At 36.5% G+C, this 20,294-nt stretch overlaps 1 long non-coding RNA gene across 11 annotated transcripts; it reads right to left on the bottom strand.

The window, feature by feature from the left end:
- Positions 1–14,795: 14,795 nt before the first annotated feature.
- On the bottom strand, positions 14,796–19,943 carry LOC113358301. 11 transcript variants are annotated; one of them, XR_003364446.1, is made up of 7 exons: positions 19,599–19,943; positions 19,413–19,482; positions 17,792–18,580; positions 16,470–17,660; positions 16,120–16,160; positions 15,773–15,913; positions 14,796–15,119 (listed from the first exon to the last, which is right to left on the bottom strand). It is a non-coding gene; the product is annotated as an uncharacterized LOC113358301 (long non-coding RNA). The 11 variants fall into 11 exon arrangements; XR_003364449.1 differs by having other exon boundaries at positions 14,796–15,913; positions 16,470–16,540; positions 16,621–17,660; XR_003364445.1 differs by having other exon boundaries at positions 14,796–15,913; positions 16,470–17,362; positions 17,444–17,660.
- Positions 19,944–20,294: the final 351 nt, after the last annotated feature.

Here is a 20,294-nt window from a genome sequence, read left to right as displayed (position 1 = left end):
GTTGCTGGTGGTTTGTTGTTGTTGGTGGTGATAATTAAATAAAATTTAAAGGTGTGGTTGATTTTTGTTTTTGTTGGGGTGATTTAAATAGTAGAAGGGTAATATAGACAGTTTATAATATTTGTGGTTTTTGTATCACTTTTGTTTGGATGGGTTTTTTTGTGATGGGTTATAACCCCTTTGGGGTTATAACTCGCGGACCGTTTGGAAAATCAGGAAAGAGTCTTTGTTTTTCAGGGATAAATGGGACACATGGGTGTAATACTAACCTTGTTACCTGGATCCCACTTGGCAGATAGAATCTGGGAGATGGATTTCTAATTCTCATATTGTTTCAAATTAGTGAGTTACCGGTTGAATTTGTTTGTTTGTGCAATTTTGTTGATGAGGTTTTGCAATTTTGGGTAATTGAATTCTGTATTTTTGTAGATTGGTTAACAACCTGGGGACAATGTTATTGATTTGGAGTTGTAGCCACGTCATCAAACATGAAGGTGATTGCCTGAACATCCGAACAAATCTCTCAGAATAATCAAAAAAACCCAATTGGAGTTGTAGGCACGTCGTCAAACATGAAGGTGATTGCCTGAACATCCAAACAAATCTCTCAGAATAAACAAAATAACCCAATTAATACATCAGAGCATACACAAAGAAAGAGAATCTCGCCAAGTTATCACTGCAAAGTATCAGATTTTCTCTCTCCTTGACTTTGGCCAGGCGATTTTGACCAAAAGTCAAGGATTTAGGATTTAGTTTCTCGTCTTCAATTTTGATTTACTGGTAGCGTTTCCTCTATCATGGATGATGGTGGAGGGTCTGTGGGTTCAGTTCTTGGTGTACCTCTACCTAAATCTTCCCTTTAGGTAGAGGGATCTGTTGCGGGAGGTGAAAAGTCTGGTAGTTCTCGAGTTTTCAAATCGAAAATTGTTTGGTCGGAGTTTTTTGCGAAGAAGAAGGAGTTTATTCCTGATTCTTCTCTGGATTTTGAAGTTCCTGGTAAGGCGGATGGTAAAATGGTTGATGATGTTGTCTTTACTGATGTGGAAGAGGATTTAGAGCATTGTAAGGATTTGGTTATTGGAGCTCCTGTGGGACGCAAATTTCCGTATATGCTTGTGAAGAATACTTTGCAAAGAGCTTGGAGGGTTAAAGGGGCTATGCATATGATCATCCATGGTGAGTCTCTCTATGTTTTTGAATTCGATAATGAAGAAGATCGCTTAGATAATATTGAATATGGACCTGTTTACATATCCCAACAATTATTTTGTGTCCGTCCATGGCATGCTCTGATTGAACAAGAAATTGCAGAGATGGAATCTTTACCTACTTGGGTTAATTTGAGAAAGATTTCATTGCATATGTGGAATGCTAAGGTGATTTCTAAAATTGCTATTGCAATCATAAACCGATTATGATGGATAAGCTCACGGCTACTAGAGCTAGAATGTGCTTTGCTAGGGTGTTGGTTGAAATTGCTGTGGATTGTGAGTACCCCTCATCTGTTCCTATTTTCTTATGAAGGGAAGCATGTGGTATATGTAGAGGTGGAGTATCCATGGAAGCCACCCAAGTGTACTGAATACAATTGCTTTGGACATGTTGCTACTAAGTGCCCTTGGGCTAAACCTAAAGAAGTCCCTGCAGTAGTGGTAAAGAAGACTGTTGAGAAGAGTAATTCACAGGCTTGGATTGTTAAGGGTTCAAAGAAACCTACTTCAAAGTCTAATGTGGAAATTCCAGAGAATAATAGCTCTCCAATGGAGCAAGATACTATAGATGTTGGTGGCACCTCCCCTAGTGCCGATATAGAGAATGTTTTCATGGAAGTTGTGGATTTCCCTAATGTTCCTATTACCAATAAATTCGATATTCTTCTGGAGGAAAATAATGGTTCTCAGGTTATAATTGGAGATTTTTCTGGAAGAGGGGTGATGCCTAGTACTGTATCAACTTTGGTGCATAAACCGAATAACTCTGCAGGTGGTACTAGTATTGAAGGTAAAAAAGGTACTTCTTCAGATGGTGGTACTGGTAAATTCTTTTCTAAAGGAGGTAATACTCCAGCTTCATCTAGTTTAGGTCCTAAGGGGCCTGAACTTAAGAAACCTAGGCCTTCTAAGAGGCCACTTCAGCTTTTAAAAGATGTTTAAATCAGGTTGTCGGAATATTAGAGGTGTAAATGATCCTCTAAAACAATAAGAAGTAGGTAGATTTATTAAAAGTAATAAGTTATCCATGGTTGGAGTTGTTGAGACACATGTGCAACCTCAAAATGAGGATACTCTCAGAAGTTCTATTAATAGGAATTTGAGTTTTATAGATAATTATGCAAATAATAATTCAGGAAGAATTTAGATTGGTTGGAATCCTCTTGAATTAACTGTTTCAGTGTTACATTATGCTTCACATGATATTTTTCTTGATATTACTAATAATAGGAATCATAGATTTGCAGTTACCTTTGTTTATGGGGAGAATAACAGTACTAGTAGAGTAGCTTTGTGGAATGATTTGGTGGCTTTTTCTAATAGTTGTGAACTTCCTTGGTTGGTGTTGGGATTTTAATGAAATTCTGAACTCTAATGAAAGAATTGACAGTTCTAACAATACTGGCTCCTCTATGACTGATTTTATCAACTGTGTGAATGAATGTTTGTTACTTGATCTTCCTTTTAGTGGTGATTTTTTTACTTGGTCAAATAAACAAACTGGTTTAGGAAGAATCCTTTCCAAGATTGATAGAGCTTTGGTTAATATCGAATGGGTCACCTATTTTAATACTTCAAAGGCTGAGTTTCTTGCTCCTGGAATTCTGATCACTCGCCTATTGTTGTTTCTGTGTATGAAGAAAGGCAACATGGCCCTCCACCTTTCTGTTTTTCAATTACTTAACTGAAGAAGCAGATTGTATGAATATTGTTAGAAAGGTTTGGAAAGACAAGGTTTAAGGAAACCCCATGTTTATTCTTGTCTCTAAACTTAAGAAAGTGAAGAGAAGATTAATTGATTTGAGGAAAGAAAAGTTTACTAATATTTCTGATTCAGTTATTGAAACTAAAAAGGTGATGGTCAATGTTCAAGCTGCAGTTCAACTCCATCCTTTGGATCAACATGTTGATGTTGTGGAAAAGAGTGTTGTTTATCATTATGCTAAATTGGCTAGACATGAAGAATCTATGCTTAGACAACAATCTAGGGTGCAATGGATGGAATTAGGTGATTCAAATAACAAGTTTTTCCATAGTACTTTAAAAGAAAGGAGATGTACGAATAACATTCTCAGTTTGAAGACTGATCTTGGTCATACTCTTGAAGATGATAAGGAGATTGCTTTGGAGTGCACAAATTATTTCACTTCCTTATTTAAGGGCAATGGGTCAATTGGTTCTAATTTAATGGAAACTGATTTCTTGCAGTTTACTAATGTTATTGGTCAAGATGATAAAGCTAGTATTAGTGATCCCATTTCCAGAGATGAGATGGTCTATGCTTTATCCTGCATTGGCTCTAATAAGGCCCCTGGACCAGACGGCTTCACCAGTCATTTCTTCAAATCTTGTTGGTCCATCATTGAAGGAGATTTTGTAAAGGCTATCCAAAAATATTCATCTCAGGCAAGCTTCTAAGTGAGGTAAATAGCACTTTTCTAACTCCGGTGCTTAAGGTTGACAATCCTAATATTATTGCTGATTTTCGGCCCATTTCTTGTTGTACTGTTATTTACAAGTATATTACAAAAATCCTAGCAATTAGAATGAAAAAGGTGTTGAAGGATCTTGTTAGCATGAACCAATCTGCTTTTATCTCCGGTAGATCCATTCAAGATAATATTTTACTAGCTCATGAAATTATTAGGAATTATCATAGAAGTAATGGTGCCCCTAGATGCTCCCTAAAGATTGATATTCGGAAAGCATATGATACTGTTAGTTGGGAATCCATTGTTATGTGTCTTAAGAAAATGGGTTTTCCTGATCAGTTCATCTCTTGGGTGTTTAAATGTATTTCCACTGCGAAGTTCTCTGTCCTTGTTAATGGTTCTCCATATGGATATTTGTCTTCAAGTAGGGGTCTTCGGCAGGGTTTTCCTCTCTCCCCTTATTTATTTATCATTGTCATGGAGATTCTCAGTCTTTCCTTACGGCATCAAGTTACTATGGGTAATTTAGAATTTCATCCAAGATGCAAGCTGACACAACTTACGCATTTATGTTTTGTTGATGATGTGCTGATCTTTTTCAAAGGTTCTTTGAAAGCTGTCACCTCTCTTAAATCTGCTTTGGAGGATTTTAGTAAGTTTACTGGGCTGGAATTAAATATTAACAAGACTTCTCTTTTTTCTTCTTCTGTGGATTATGATGTGTTGGATCATATTTAACAGTGTTTGGGTTGTAGTAAAGGGGAGTTACCAGTTAGGTATTTGGGAGTCCCCCTCCTCTCTTCTAGGTTGTCTTACCAAGATTGTCTGCCACTGATTTCTAAGGCCACTAAAAGAGTTAAATCTTGGAAGTCTAAGCATCTATCTTATGCTGCCAGACTTTTGTTGATCAAGATTGTGTTAGCCGGTATGATTTTCTTTTGATTATCTTGTTTTATCTTACCTAAAAGACCTATTAATGAACTGAAATCCATCTGTAAGAAATTTCTTTGGGATGGTGCTGAAATGGGAAGAAAATATCATCCAATTAAGTGGGATGTGGTTTGCAGTCCTTATAATGAAGATGGTTTAGGAGTAAGAGATGTAGAAATAAAAAATGTTGCAGCTAACCTAAGACATATGTGGGACTTGGTTAGTAGTAAGACTACCATCTGGACTGAATGGACACTCAAATATCATCAAAAATAAAGTTTTCTGGACTCTTAATGTTCCTCATGATGCTTCTTAGTACTGGAAGAGAATTCTTGATCAGAAAGCTGTTGCTAAGAACTTATTCATGCATATCATTGGTAATGGAGAAGGCACTAAATTTTTAACTGATCTATGGCACCCTAATGGGATTTTAGTTGATTGGTTAAGTAAGGATGCAATTGATGAGCTATGTTATAACTCTGACTGTAGAGTAGCAGATTTTCTAGATGGTGAAGGGTGGTACTTTCCTGAGGCTATAGAGGATGATCTTCAACAAACTATCTTACATCTTAAGGAGGTTGAATTTGATTTGTCTGTGGATTATATGGTTGTGTGGAAGCCTAGCACTTCAAGGGACTTTACAATGAAAGATACTTACAAGGCTTTGGCAGGTGAAAAGGAAGATGTTATGTGGAAGAGCCTAGTTTGGTTTAACAATCATGTGCCAAGACACTCTTTCATTGCTTGGTTATGCTTACATGGCAGATTAAAAACCAGAGATAAAATGATGAGATGGGGTTTATTGTCAGCTGCTACTTGTGTTCTATGTGAAGAAGGCCCTGAAACTGAAGAGCATCTGTTTCATTCCTGCACTTTTTCTGCTGGAATTTGGTTGGGATTATTGATTAAATTGGGAAATTTTAGAACCATGTGTGGGATCTGGAGTAAGGAAGTTAATTGGTGTATTCAAGCTTTTGGTGGTCATATCCTTACTGCTAGAGTGAAGAAATTGGTGTTTAACAGCTTTATTTATCACTTGTGGAGAGAAAGGAATAACAGAGTTTTTACTGGGAAATTCTCTTCTGCTGACCAAGTGGATTTCTTGATTCTAGAGGATGTTAGAGTTAGAGTTAGCTCCATTAAATGCAAAGCTGAGCAAAACTCTCACACTAGAAGCTTTATGAATAGACTCAACATCAACTGTCAGTTTGTTACTCCTTCTATTATTACTTACTGCACTTGGCTTTTTCCAGACCCAGACTTTACCATGGTGAATACTGATGGGTCAAAAAAGGATCATTCAGGTGGATGGGGAGCCATCTTAAGAAATTGATCTGGTATTATTATAGCAGCTGCACAAGGTGGTGGCCCTCCTATGTCTATAAATGCTCATGAATTGCAGGGGGTGGAGTTAGGTTTAAATCTTGCCAAGGCCAAAGGCCTAAAGAGAATTCACCTGGCTATGGATTCAATGCACATCTACAATTTGATGGTGCAGAAGAACTGTAAACCTCCTTGGAGTTTAATTCAGATATGGCGTAGGGTTAAAAAGATGAGAACTTTTTTTGAGGTTCTTAAGATTTCACATATCTATCGTGAAGATAATAGAGCAGCTGACTCTCTAGCTAGCTCTCATCCTACTGCTAAATGGATGATGTTAGTGAGGAGGAGTTTTCCCCTGAACTCTGTGACATAATTAGAGAGGATAATGAGGGAAATTATACCCTCGTAGATAGTTTTTGTTCTTTCTTTGTTTTTCTTTTTTGTTTTGTGTTAGTTTTTTTTCTTGTTCCAGGGGAGGCTCCCTTTAACCCCAGCTGATTGATCAAAAAAAAACATACACAAATAAACACCTAAAGGAAAATACAGAAATATGCAGGAATAGTGGAGCACAAAGCAAAAGAATTTCTGTTTAGAAACTATCATGAGACTTAGTAGTATCTGAAGTGAATGAGAGGACCACAATATTCTGAAGTCTTATAAAGCAGTACAACAATGCGCTCTAACATCAAATCAAGCTAAAACAACCCACTTGAGAAAATCCAATAGCAGTTAAAGGGAATCAGATTCACATGGCTGAGAGTATACATTTTCCAATAAAAAAAATATAGTTGTTCAAATCAATCAAAAATCCTAATTTAAACCAAATAAAATAAGCAGATTAAACACGTAACAATTAGCAATACCCCATATCAAGTCTTACCTAAAAATTGAGATACATCCCACTTCAAAATTGATACAGAAACACGGTGGATAATGAGGAAAGGATTTTAGGATTCTTCAATGATTCTCTTGATTTTCCATCAATACCTGGTGGATATGATGAATAAGAAGATAACTTGCCGTTAATCGAACCCTAATTAAAGGAGCTACATCAAAGAAAAGAAGAACACAGATAGAAAAGAAGTTGAGAAGTAGATATAAAGAAATTAGGTTATTTTTCCGTGGGAATTGCGAAAGGGTTAGAAATAGCGTGGCACAATAACGTAGAAATGAACCTAATCTCATCAAACCTAAACGTGTGCCACTTTGAAACAAAATTTAGAATAACTGAGGTGCTAATTACTTGTGTTTATGGTGCAGTTGAGTCGGAAGATAAATTTGAACAATGGCCATATATAGCTAACATTGGTCAACAGGTCAAGAAACCGTGGTTGGTTATTGGAGATTTAAACGTTATTTTAGATCCAGATGAAAAACAAGGCGGAAATAAAACAAGTTCAAGCAGCAAATCCTTCATAATTCGGACAATCGATTCTTTGGGTCTACAAGACGCCGGATATGAAGGAGAACCTTTTACATGGTCAACCAATAGAGAAGGTGATGCCAATATTTTTGAAAGAATCGATAGAGCCTTAACTTCCTTCCAATGGACGCAAAATTTCTCAGACACAAAGGTAAGTCATTTAACAAGAGTTGGTTCCGATCATACTCCACTCCTTTTGGATTCAAATCCAGAAAACAAAAATTACAAAAAACTTTTAGATGCATCAGATCTTGGCCGTCACATCCTACTTTAGCATCCTTAGTTGCCAACTCTGGGAATTACCACTCAGGCACATCTCAAGACAGAAATATTTATTCGAAGCTTAAACTATTATCTTCGGACCTATCTCAATGGAATTCAGATGTGTTTGGAAACATCCATAAAAATATTAAATCCCTGAACAATAGGATTGAAAGTCTTCATAGATATGGAAATCTCCCCAAAAATCTAGAAAAATTTGGACAATTCCAAGCAGAGTTAGGCAAATGGTATAAAATAAAAAACGATTATTATCATCAAATTTTAAGAGACAAATTTTTCAAGGAATATGATCAAAACACAGAATACTTTCATGCTACTGCTTCCAATAGGAAAAGAATCAATTCTATAAACTCGCTTAGAGATCCTTCGAGGCATTGGCTTTCAGACAGAGAACAAATCAACACCCTTATGATAAAGCATTTTACCCAGATAGGCACTTCTCAGATGATCAACCCGGTGGAAGACTTGTCTAGTTTTATTGGTCCTTGCATATCTGAAATTGGAAAAATTTTCGTTAATTATTATTCCATCAAAAGAAGAAATATGGAAGACAATTTCCAAAATGAATTAATGGGGTGCTCCTGGACCAGATGGGTTTCATCCAGGTTTTCTTAAATCCAACTGGGATATACTGGGCCAGACATAATTTATACTATTCAAGACTTTTTCAAACATGGAATATTGAACCCAGAATTAAATCATTCTTTCATAACCATGATTCCGAAAATATCTACCCCACAAACCCCGGCAGATTTTAGGCCAATCAGCCTAATCTGCATGGAAATTCTTTCTAGGCTCCTGGAAAAAGCTGTTTCTGAAAAGAAAATTTTGGATCTCAAAATAAATAAAGATGCTCCGAATATTTCACACCTTTTCTTCGCAGATGATTGTTTCTTATTCACAAGAGCTAATCTAGGAGAGGCAAAAAACTTGTTAGATATCTTATCAAAATTTGGTGAGATTACGGGTCAGATGGTTAGCCTCCATAAATCAGGTATGTACTTCATCCTAAGGATTCATCCGAAACACGGGAAAATTATTGCGCGGATCCTAAAAGTCCCATTACTAACAAAAAATGAGAAATACCTGGGTACCCCTCTTTTCTTTGATAAAAATAGAAAAGAAAACTTCGAACCCCTGCTTCAAAAATACTATGCCACACTGCAGGGTTGGAAGTCTAAACTACTCTCTCAAGCCGGCAGAACAATTCTAATAAAGTCCATCCTTCAAGGTTTTCCAACCTACCAAATGCAAGTGCTTGCTCTCCCTAAAGAAACACTAGATCAAATAGACAAAATCCAAAGGGACTTTTGGTGGAACAAAAAAAAACAGAAGCAGGGGAGGTTATATAAAGGCCTGGATCAGTATCTGCAAGCCTATTTCTCAAGGGGGTCTAGGGATTAAGAATCCTCACCAATTTAACATAGCCCTTCTTACGAAGCTTGCAAGTCGTTTCATTTCAGAACAAGATCAATTATGGGTTCAACTTCTCAAAGCGAAATATTTCCCAAAATCCCATCCTCTGGAATTCTCAAGGTCTTCGAAATTATATTGGATTTGGACTAGTATAAAAAAGGAATTAGAAATTATTAAAGGTAATTTTGTTTGGCAAATAAAAAACGGAGCGTCTACGAAAATCTGGGAAGATAAATGGGTGCCTAACACAAATATTATTCAGAAGCCCGCTAATATTCAAGATCATATTCCACATAGGGTAAACGAGTTGATGACTCCTGAAGATACTTGGGACCAAGATAAGCTCAATACATATTTTGAGCCAGAGGTAAGTGCTAAGATTTTAGCCATTTCACCAAAAACGCAAGAGCATGACAAAATAAGATGGCAACATCATCCCTCAGGAGTATTCTCAGCTAAAAATGTTTATAACTTTATCGTAAACCAAGACCAAGAAGATAATAGCCTAAATACTTTTCCTTGGCAAAAACTATGGAAAATACAGGTTATTCCGAGAATCAAGTTATTTGTTTGGAAATTAGCACAAAAAGCTCCTCCAACAAACTTAAGGCTAGGAGCACATAATAAGGAGTAAGCATAATATGTCTGATGTGCGACTCTCAAGATCAAGAATCGAAACAACACATATTTCGGTTTTGTCCCTTTGCTAGGGCTATCTGGTTTGGTCTATCTCTAGAAATAGTGAATTCTAGAATTGTCGCGGACTCAATAGTAAATTGGATACATGAGTGGATCATGGACCAAGATCTCTCCCATTGGTCAGATAAAATTGCAACCATTTCTAGGTTTATTTGGAAGTACAGATGTTCGGTGGTGTTCGACAAAATCATCCCGAGCCTGAATCAACTCATAGAGCAAATCAATAAATTCCTGAACCAGAATTCCCAAGGAATCAGACAAATAAAAATAAAGAACAAAGGAAGAAATATCCCAAAGGAAAATTGGTCGAATCCAAAGATGAACTAGATCATATTTACAGACACGGCTTTCAAAAAAGAAGATTCAACTATGGGTTACGCTTTTTTGCTTTACTCAGTTGACAGTGAATCTTTCATGAATATTGCAGTGGGATCGGAGTGGGCCTCCTCAGCTTTTCATGCAGAAGCAAAAGCGTTGTTAAAAGCCTCATCTTGGTTAAGAGAAAATATTTTATCCAGTGTTTCGATAGCAATGGACTACAAAGTTCTAGAAGATTCGATCAACAATGTTAGAGCATTGCTCGGTCGAACTCGCATGCGTTGCTATCTCAAGCATGTTTGTCAATGTTAGTGATCAAAACTATAAGTCTTGATTTCTAGCCTACATAACTAAAGGTCTCGGACTAGGATAGAAAGTGTAGTTGAGCTCAAGAACTCCATGGCAATCATCATACATGACGAAGGATTACTCAAGGAACTGGTGGATCTTCATCGACTAAAAGGTATGTGGAGACTTGAACTTATCTGTCAATCAAAATTCTATCTATTCTATCTCCTATTCTTGAGACAAAAGTCGTTTTGACTTTCATTATGCGCATTTGTTATTTCGAGCCGAGTTTATCTCGCCTATCTATTTCTCGAAATATGGGTTGGTAAGCTTTCGCTTCAGCCGAATTCATCTTTACCTAGTGACGAAAGTCATGTTATGTTTCAATCACTTTGAAAATTTCTCTGACGAAAAATGGTCTGTGAATAACGGCTATATCTGTCCTCTGAGAATGTTTCAATGATTGAAATGAGAGTTTAGATTACATAACCATTGGTAGGATATAAGCATTGTTGTGGAAACACATATATGTATAAGTCCTTATTCCTTGAACCAAAGTTTGCGAACTTTGTTGATCAAGAGAAATGGAGGTGGCGTCAGCCAAGTCTGCGAATTAAGTCTGCGAACTCAGTCCGCGAACTGGCGGAAGTTCTCGACCCGAGAATTTCTGTTGGAGTTTGTGAACTCCTTCCATGAGCTTAAGTACGTGAACCCAGTCCGCGAACTTGAGCAGGTTATATCTTAAACCGGTTGTTCTTGAACAACTCTCTAACTAGTTCATAAGATCTAAGCAATCTAACTAGTTCATAAGATCTAAAACCGGTTGTTTATGAACTGCTTCGGTTGTCTTGTGTAGTTACATAAACGCCACTCGATCTAAGCAATTGAACAACTTTCTAACTAGTTCATTTGAGTCATTTGAACTAGTAGAGTCTATTCATATGAAAACGAACAAAATATAAAAATAAATAACATGTTAGTTGTCACCATATCTCGGAGTTGTCACCATATCACGTTCTATTTTTATTTTTCCATATTTATCTATTGTTTCTCTAAGTGATTTGGTAGGGCACCAGACTGCTAGGATGAAATAGAGTGATTGAGTTTAAAAAAAAAAAACAGAATTGTTGATAGCTAGAGTTTTACGGAGAATTGGCAAGTTCAGGACAAGAAGTGAAGTGGGTTTTTAGACAAGATCGAGGCAGAGCTGTTGATTGAGATAAGAATGAAGAAATGAGGGTTATGGTATTGAGATGAACAAAGCCATGGGAATTTGAGCTGAGATCGAGAAATTAAAGCTCTGTGATAAAGATATGAAGCAATTGAAGGTTGAATGGGGTTGGAACTGATTGTGCTGGATGGAAGCTGCAAAGCGGTGTTCATGGGTTAGTGGCCTCAGCTGGAAAGGAGATTGAAGTGGTGGCAACAATTGGTGACTGATAGATGCATGTTAGGGTTTTCTCTGGGGTTCTACTTTGACAGGTGGTGATAATTGTTGTCAAGACTGAGTGATGAATTGAATTACAGGCGAATGGCTAGGTTAATGAGCGTGTTCCAGCTGTAATTTTGTAGTGTGCAGGGATGTTGGTCACTGCATCTTACAGTTGAAGCTGCGTTCTGCAATGGATCGTCTGAAATTACAGAGAATGTTGTGGAATAACCTTGTTGCAGCTGCAGTTGGAGATAATGGAACTGGTAACTAGAACTGATGGCTTGAAATAGTGAGATGATGATGCAGTTTGTTATGACAGATGATGCAGAATGAATGGTTCTGGTGGATGGCATGTAACCTAGATGTATGCCTAGGATTGCAGATGCAGTTTTGTTAATGATGCATTGGTACAGGTTATGAGCTGCTGGGTCGGAGACTGAACTGTGAGAAATGGAGTTGAATTGCTGGATTGCAGTGACTAATGAGATTTCTCAATATTCTAAATCAACAACCAAAAGGTCGGATATTCTAATTGATTGAACAACGCACAACCTGTGATATTTCAATTATATAACAAAATATAATGCGGAAAAGAAATAACACAGACACCAGAATTTTGTTAACGAGGAAACCGCAAATGCATAAAAACCCCGGGACCTAGTCCAGATTGAACATACACTGTATTAAGCCGCTACAGACACTAGCCTACTCCAAATTAACTTCGGTCTGGACTGTAGTTGAACCCCAATCAATCTCACACTGATCCAAGGTACAGTTATGCTCCTACGCCTTTGATCCCAGCATGATGCTACGTACTTGATTCTCTTAGCTGATCTCACCCACAACTAAGAGTTGCTACGACCCAAAGTCGAAGACTTTAATAAACAAATCTGTATCACACAGAAAAGTCTACTGTAATAGATAAATCCGTCTCCCACGAATATACCTACGAGTTTTGTTCCGTCTTTTGATAAATCAAAATGAACAGGAACCAATCAATAAACCGGTCTTATTTTCCCGAAGAACATTATTTATGTAACGAATACCGTTTTGATTGTTGTTAACGAAGAATGCCATGCTTGGCATGGTATTCGATAGAAATATAGTGCTGACTGTATACCATCACGTCAGCATGGTATTCATCAAGTTGATGATGGTCTTTTTTGGAAAAAAAAATTGAAAAAAAAATCAATAAGGAAAATGATATTTGAAAAGAGTGATAAGGATTTTTTGTACTTTTAAGATACCCATTAGCAGGATACAAAGGATGGGAATAAAACTAATACTCCCTCCATTCTAGTTTACTTGTTTAAATTGGGCATTTTTTTTGTCCTAATTTAGTTGCTAAGTTTCATATTTTTCTTTATTTTAGCCTAATTTACCCCTATGTTGGAATCAGAAAATTCTATTTCCCATGCACATTTTAAATACTCCTCTCTCTACTAGACCAAAAACCTAGATGCATCTTAAATACTAGTGTGGGGGTAATTTTGGAAAAAATTCTCCTCCCTCTACTTTCCTTCATCTATGTGTAAAAACCATTTTAAGCAAGTAAAATAGAACGGAGGGAGTATCACCTTTGAAAATGCACATCCACTTTCAATCCAGAGAGTATGCGATTTGTCTGTTTCACCACGACACAAAAACAATTTGACGAACAAACAATTTGACGAACTCGTAATGAGTGTATAATTTTGCACTGTACTCCCTCCGTCCTAGTTTACTTGCCAAAATTGAGTTTTTTTTAACAAAAGTGTACCAAAAAATTAATATATTTCCCACTAAAATTATCTAATTATCAAGAAAGAAATAAAAACTAGGATACAAAAACTAGTATATTAAACATGTAATTTGAAAGATTGATGATGTATGTGGAAGTAATTTGAATTTGTTTCAAGTTTTTGCAAAATCCTATTTTGGCAAGTAAACTAGGACGGAGGGAGTATTAATCAGACGATGATGTTCTGAGAGACATGGACTGATACGAATCTAATGTTCAGCATCATCCCAGGTGTGAGTCAGTTATCACTTATATTGTCACCCGAAGTGAATGAGAGGAAGCTACGGAACTGATTACCATGTATCACAATGCAGTTGGCTAGTAACTTATAGGAACCATATTCTCCTCGGCCATAACAAATTTAGTTACATCACATTGAAGACGGTTCATATAAGTTACTAACCAATTATACACATTGACTCGTATCACATTCACCAAAGAAAAGACAGTTTCAAAAATTAAATTTAAGTGTTTCCAAAATTAGATCTTTGCAATGAATGTAGGCCATCACTTGCATGAATAACATCAGTAGGATCAAAAAAAGGAAACTGAAACTAAGCAGCAGAGAAAAAGGCAGGCGGAGGACCTCCTCTTCTGTACTGTAAATAGATGAGACAACTAAATAGTATTGCACCACCAAGAAAAGCTGTTTCCCAACTAATTTATCTGAGTGAAAGAATTACCAAAGAACTTCAACAGCGTTGCATACACATAAGGGCCTCATATGCACTGTAGTTAATAAAACATATCATGGTTTCTTGAAGGTAATGTCTAAAATTATCTTCACTGATAATCAAAACTCCGGATACGAATACAACGTCAATGGAATAATGAAAATTACTAGTGCGATGTATGTTAAGGTTGCACAATACTTACCTCTTCCCAGCTTCTTTTTCCATTTTTCGAATTATCATCTCCATAGTAAATTTCGAATTTTGGTACACATTTATTGATATTGGCCAAAAATACATACATGTACTGATGTACACACGCACATAGACAATAGCTAGGAGATCAGTGAGTAATGGACACAAAGGAAAACTTACACCAGCAGCAGTTCCAAATGGTATCAAGTAAATCAGTGACATAGTTGTGAGACCGTTCATAAAAAATAACAGAGAGCACAAAGTTTTTCATTATACTGTAAGGGATTTCAACCACTATTCTTTTTACGTAGAGACTTAGTACCACTTCGATACATTTTTCATTATACTGTAAACTCAACCTAACAGAGTATAAGAACCTAGATTTCTCGTGGATATTGGAATTAGCTACTATCAAGTCACCATGCATTCAGTTACAAAAAAATTAGCTACGACAAAGAGATGCTAGGCAGTAGGAAGTAAAACCTACATATATCTTCCGAAATCCCATTGTTTACTCTAGTGTTCTGCATTCCATATAACTAACAGGAATATCAAGAATGATGAATTTCATGAAATTTATTACTGATTGTTACCTTTGCTGATATATTGTCATTTCTCTAAGCAGCTTGGCTAATTTCCTTCTCCACAACTTTCCCTTTTTTCTCCACATCTCAAACATCCGATTCTAAGCAGTATAGCAAGCAGTTTTCCAGCACCTAATTCATTTGAAACTCGAGTTCTAAAAATACGCACATGGTACACACACAGTAGCTAGGAGATTAGTTAATCAAATCCAAAATCATATAATGGGAGAATTAGGTGTATGGATGTAGCTCTTATCACAGAATTTATGATATCTTATGATTAGTGAACCAATCATCACAAAGCCAAAAGATGTTTCACTCCTCATCTATAAAAGAACTATTGTAGTTGTTAATACTGGTGGGGACACAAATGAGTGGTGCATCATGGAATGGAACCATTTCAGCTGGTGAAACAGTTACTACTTGTAAGTTAGTTTAAAGCATGCAGATAACAAAACGGTTACTATAGAGGACTGAATCTGGTGTGAATCGAACACATAACCTTCTAACTTGGTGTCAGATGCACTGCCATTGTGCCACAGACTCATATTCATCAATTAACCGCTTTGAACAATGAAACTTAGTTCTAAAAGAAATTAAACATGTCAACATCAAAATAAGGAAGAATAATACCATTGAGTATGGTGAAGTGACCAATCTATCAAACATAAAGAAAATCATAGAAAGACAAATGAAGGATAAAATGAAGGAAAACAAAATCTAAAGAAAGACAAATATCAATATTTTAACCCACCAACCTTACACCCAGTCTCCAAGAAACATACCTCAAGGCATAAGATCCAGTCTCAGCCATCACGGTTATTCATCATAGTAATCATTAACTAATGTAGCCAACCACGCGACATAAGAGTTAAGGTGGTATAACCAAGCATAATATATATGCTTAGAAATTAGTCTCTCTTCACCTGTAAAATCAAAAGAAAAATAAATCATCAATAAACCTATACATTAAAAACAGAAAATAATCAAACACAACGAAATAGAGAAGCAAAGATCTAGGGCTCGTGTGGGAGAGAAAAAGGAATCACAGAGGCATCAAAAAATATAAAACACTATCTGAACTCAATACATATAAGGATAGCAACCAAGGAAAGATTGTAGCGAAGGATACCATCCAAAAATCACCCATTCTTCGAATGAGTCTCTCTTCACCTACAAAATCCAAACAAAATTTCGAATCAGCCTCTCTTCACCTACATAATCAAAACTAAAATAAATCATTAACAATTTAAAAAGAAGACACATTCAAACACAAACCAAAGAGAGAAGCAAAGACCTAGAGTAGAGCAAAAGGAATCAAAGGCAGAAAGAGAATCCGATTAAAAAAAAGGTGGAAAGAAGGTTTTACATGACACAGAGATTGAAAAAGCAAATACACATTCAACGACCAGAAACAGCAGGGAATATCTCGACGGCCCCAGAAATCCTCTCATCAATTAAAGAATCTAAATTAGGGAATACCTTCATGGCCGTCGAGGATATGTTCGAGGATACATGGACTCACATAATATCTCCGCGTCCAATAAAAGCACCTAAAATTGAAGTTCCTTATATAATCAGCAGTAATCTTGAGCAAAAAGAAATGCAAAACCAAATGCATCAAAAGAGATACCCTCGAGAAATATGGAAAGTAAAACCCGTCTTCCAATATTGCCTCATGTCACCTGCTTTTGCTGCTAACAATTACCGTTTGAGTAGGTATGTATATCTTTCCAAATAAAAACTCTCCTAAAGTAGTGGATGTGCAGCCGATGAAAAAAAAAGTAGTGCGAATGTGAAGCCAGGAAAACCACGACAGACGGATAGATATCTCGCAAATGCCAACGGACGGATGTATATCTCGCAAACTCAAACTCCCAGCCGCCGGATGGGCGAAATCAGTGGCCGTCTTTGTCCCATACTAATGCATGTCGTCTGGAAACACATACTGGACTTATGAAGCTTAACTTGATATGTATTAACATGAAGCAAGGAAGAATGCTCAATACTCTTTAGGTATTAAAGAAAGTTCATACTGGACAGTGTAGTGGTAGCTAAGAATGGTTTTATTTAGTCAATTTCAACTTTTGAAATTCTGACTACAAATTAAAAGCTATTGTAAATTCTGGCATTCAGTTTCAAGTTTCTCAAAGCCCTTATCCCATAATGCAGTTTCTTTGCTAGCTAAACAAATCGAAAGTCACTTCCATAAATTACTCTTTACATCCTTTTAAATCATGGCAGAGAAATTAATTCAAAACAAAAGAGTATTCTAGTGAGATGCTTGCCTCACTCCAGTTATTGCAATGAACTGCTGAAGCCAATTAAAAAGAGCCCTCTTAAAATTCGAGTTCTTAGTCTTCTCTTTGTGTGTTCTATTCAATTTATACAAAATTCAAATCATGAAAATAATCTTTTTGATGATCAAAGATCCGGCAAAATTTCAAGTTTCTTACCATACAGAGAAGTAGTTGTTTTCCCGAAGTATCTACTACATGGTTGCTAAATTTTGCTTCCAGAGCCGCAGAAAAAGAATGAGTATCTACTACACGGGGAGTATCTCAACAAATTAGAGAGTATCCTAAAGAAATTTCGACGTGGGAGATCATTACCGTTCGTTACAGTTTCTTTATATTAAGAATTTCAATAGTGAACTCCTTCTTTGGTCCTTTCCTGTAAAATTATAAACTCAAGAATTTAGCAAAAACCCTCAAAATTTATACAAAATTTAAGCAAGGAAGCAAGAAAATCTCAAAATCAGTCAAACCAAGATAAATCCAAGAATCAATTCAATATAGTCATACAGATTAGACTCCGAAGTGCCAACAGTGCTGGATATGAAGGGGCGCTTGCATGAGAAGTTCACTCCTTCAGAAATCAGAAATCTTCAACATCTCTCAAGAGTTCAATTTTGTGTACTTCCTCAGATGCAACGCCGCAAGTAATATGAAGACTCTGGAATATGTCGGTGAAATAATGAAGGAAAGTATACATACATGCCGAGCATTTGGAGTTTGAATCAACTACAGCATATGGACGTTGAATTTACTATGGCAGTGTTCCATCTAAGTGTCATCTGGTGATGGATAATCATTGATTCCATTGCAGAAATCACCAGATTGAAGAACCACGACACATTTATTGCCTCAGACTATCTTGTTATGAAATAATTATGATATTTTGCTTGTCCAGTGGAATATCAGCGGCAACCCAATTATTGCCTCGGTACTTTGTTACTATAATTTACTATATCATTCAGCTATGAAATAATGACTCCGTATCCTAGAAATGCCTACCAACCTAGTAGAGACATCAGATGTCTCATGCAATACATGTAATTTTCAGCTACAATGCTGATAAAGCCAAAAGAGTGAACTATATACTAATTTAGAGATAACCTTCCAACCCACTATTCAAATCCTTACGATCTCCAAATAGGTGAAAGGTCATCAAGGGAACCACCAGGTGTACGGTCATTTGGAGATTGGCGAATAAATGAGCGAACGGGAAACAGGTGAGCTGTCAGCAGGGGAACGGGTACGCCAAACAGGTGAGTAGCGAACTGGTGAACAACCCATTGAATGAGCAGCGAACTGGTAAGGAACCAAGATCTTTAGTCAAAATTAGATGACAAAATTAAAAAGAATAATAATGGGGCCAAAAAGAATTCCGTCCATAATCAGGACTTGATCTAATCTTTTACCACGGTAAGCCTGTTTTTCCCGTCCATAATCAGGACTCGATCTATTTCAATAACGCACTGGACTCTTTACTTCTAGAAAAACTATCTTACTTTTTTCTCCTTAGACTATCATGGCTTTCGCCTTGCTCATTTTTATCCCGAGGTCATATTCAACTGAGACAACCCTGCCATAAATATTGCTGCAAATCTCAGAGGATTTTTTTTATAGACGTAAGGTTTTCCCCAAAGAGGGAAAATTATGGACTTGTACAGGAGAAGAAAGTTGTTTTTTGTTATTTCTTCTCATCTCCATGACCAATAGCCACCCGTGGTCTATCTAACGCAAGTGACAGATCCTGAAGCCAAGCCGCGACAAATTTTACGTCTTGGCAGTCTAAGACCTGCCAACTTGCCCATGAACATTCAATCATCCCTTTAAAATTCCTTCGCAAAGACAGTAAAGATTTAGTTGTACCATTTTATATATGACTATATGAGGTGATCACCAGCAGTAATGTGAAATCATTAAAGACACTAAAAATTTAGTTTTGGGATGTTCGTTCGACCACAATAGGTAACAAATTAAGACATGAATGGTGGATTCCTAAATTGATCAAATTCTATAAGACCCCACTATGACACAAAATATTGACATGATTAGCTTAGTGTGAGATGATAGTTTCTTAACAAAGACGAATGGAAACATACAAAAAAAAATAAAAATAAATAAAAAACATTATTACCTGCTACTCAGCGTTCATTTATATTTTGTAATGCTATGAGACGATGCCATCCTAGGAAAGAATTCACTCACTGCAATTGAGTCATCAGATTAAAAGGCATAAGTCTTACTATTGATACTAACATATATGATTAACAAAAACAAATAAAAGCACCCAATAATATATCATTGCAGGTTGAACTAATACCTAATCACCCGTGGTCCAACTAAAGTTGTGTTGCAAAAGCTGCAATCATAGTCAGTACTCCCTGCTCCACAGCAAACTGGATCTGATTCTCCTGATTAATTTTTTTATGTTATAGACAAAGTTGCCATTTTATGTTGAATCAAAAGAGCACCCATGCGCGTAGATGGTAATATTCTGACCATGATTCAGACATATGATATCATAGACTTTTGTCCGGGAAATTTTAGGTTCCAAAAGCCCTTGTCACATAATCCACTTCTGTAGATAGCTACGAAGCAAATTAAAATTCGCATATGAATTGTGCACATTAAATGGGAAGTAATCATCAAATATTTGATAAATAAGACTTGCCTTTCCAATTTCCTCCATCGCATCTTGAGCAACATCAGTCTTTTGTTTAAAGAGGTCGACCTAAACTTCTAGTCTTCTCAAGATGAGTACCTTGTAGCTAGAATTAGTGCCAAGGCCTACAAATTACAATAAAAGAAAGATAAATGATGTAATGCAAACGATGAATATTACCTTTTACCTGGAACTTATTGTTATCTCAAATTGATTCCGAGAAAATGTTAGAGATCTCATGAAGAGACTAAAAACACTGCCAGCCAGTAACATATGTTACTAAAGGGTGTAAAACGTTTTCGAGTCCTCGAATTCCATAATTTTTTAGAAGTAATAACAGCTACATGGGACAAC

Source organism: Papaver somniferum, chromosome 3 (genome assembly GCF_003573695.1).
Source record: "Papaver somniferum cultivar HN1 chromosome 3, ASM357369v1, whole genome shotgun sequence".
NCBI lineage: Eukaryota > Viridiplantae > Streptophyta > Magnoliopsida > Ranunculales > Papaveraceae > Papaver > Papaver somniferum.
The sequence above is the reverse complement of the archived record's forward strand: the minus strand, read 5'-3'. Positions and strand labels throughout refer to the sequence as shown.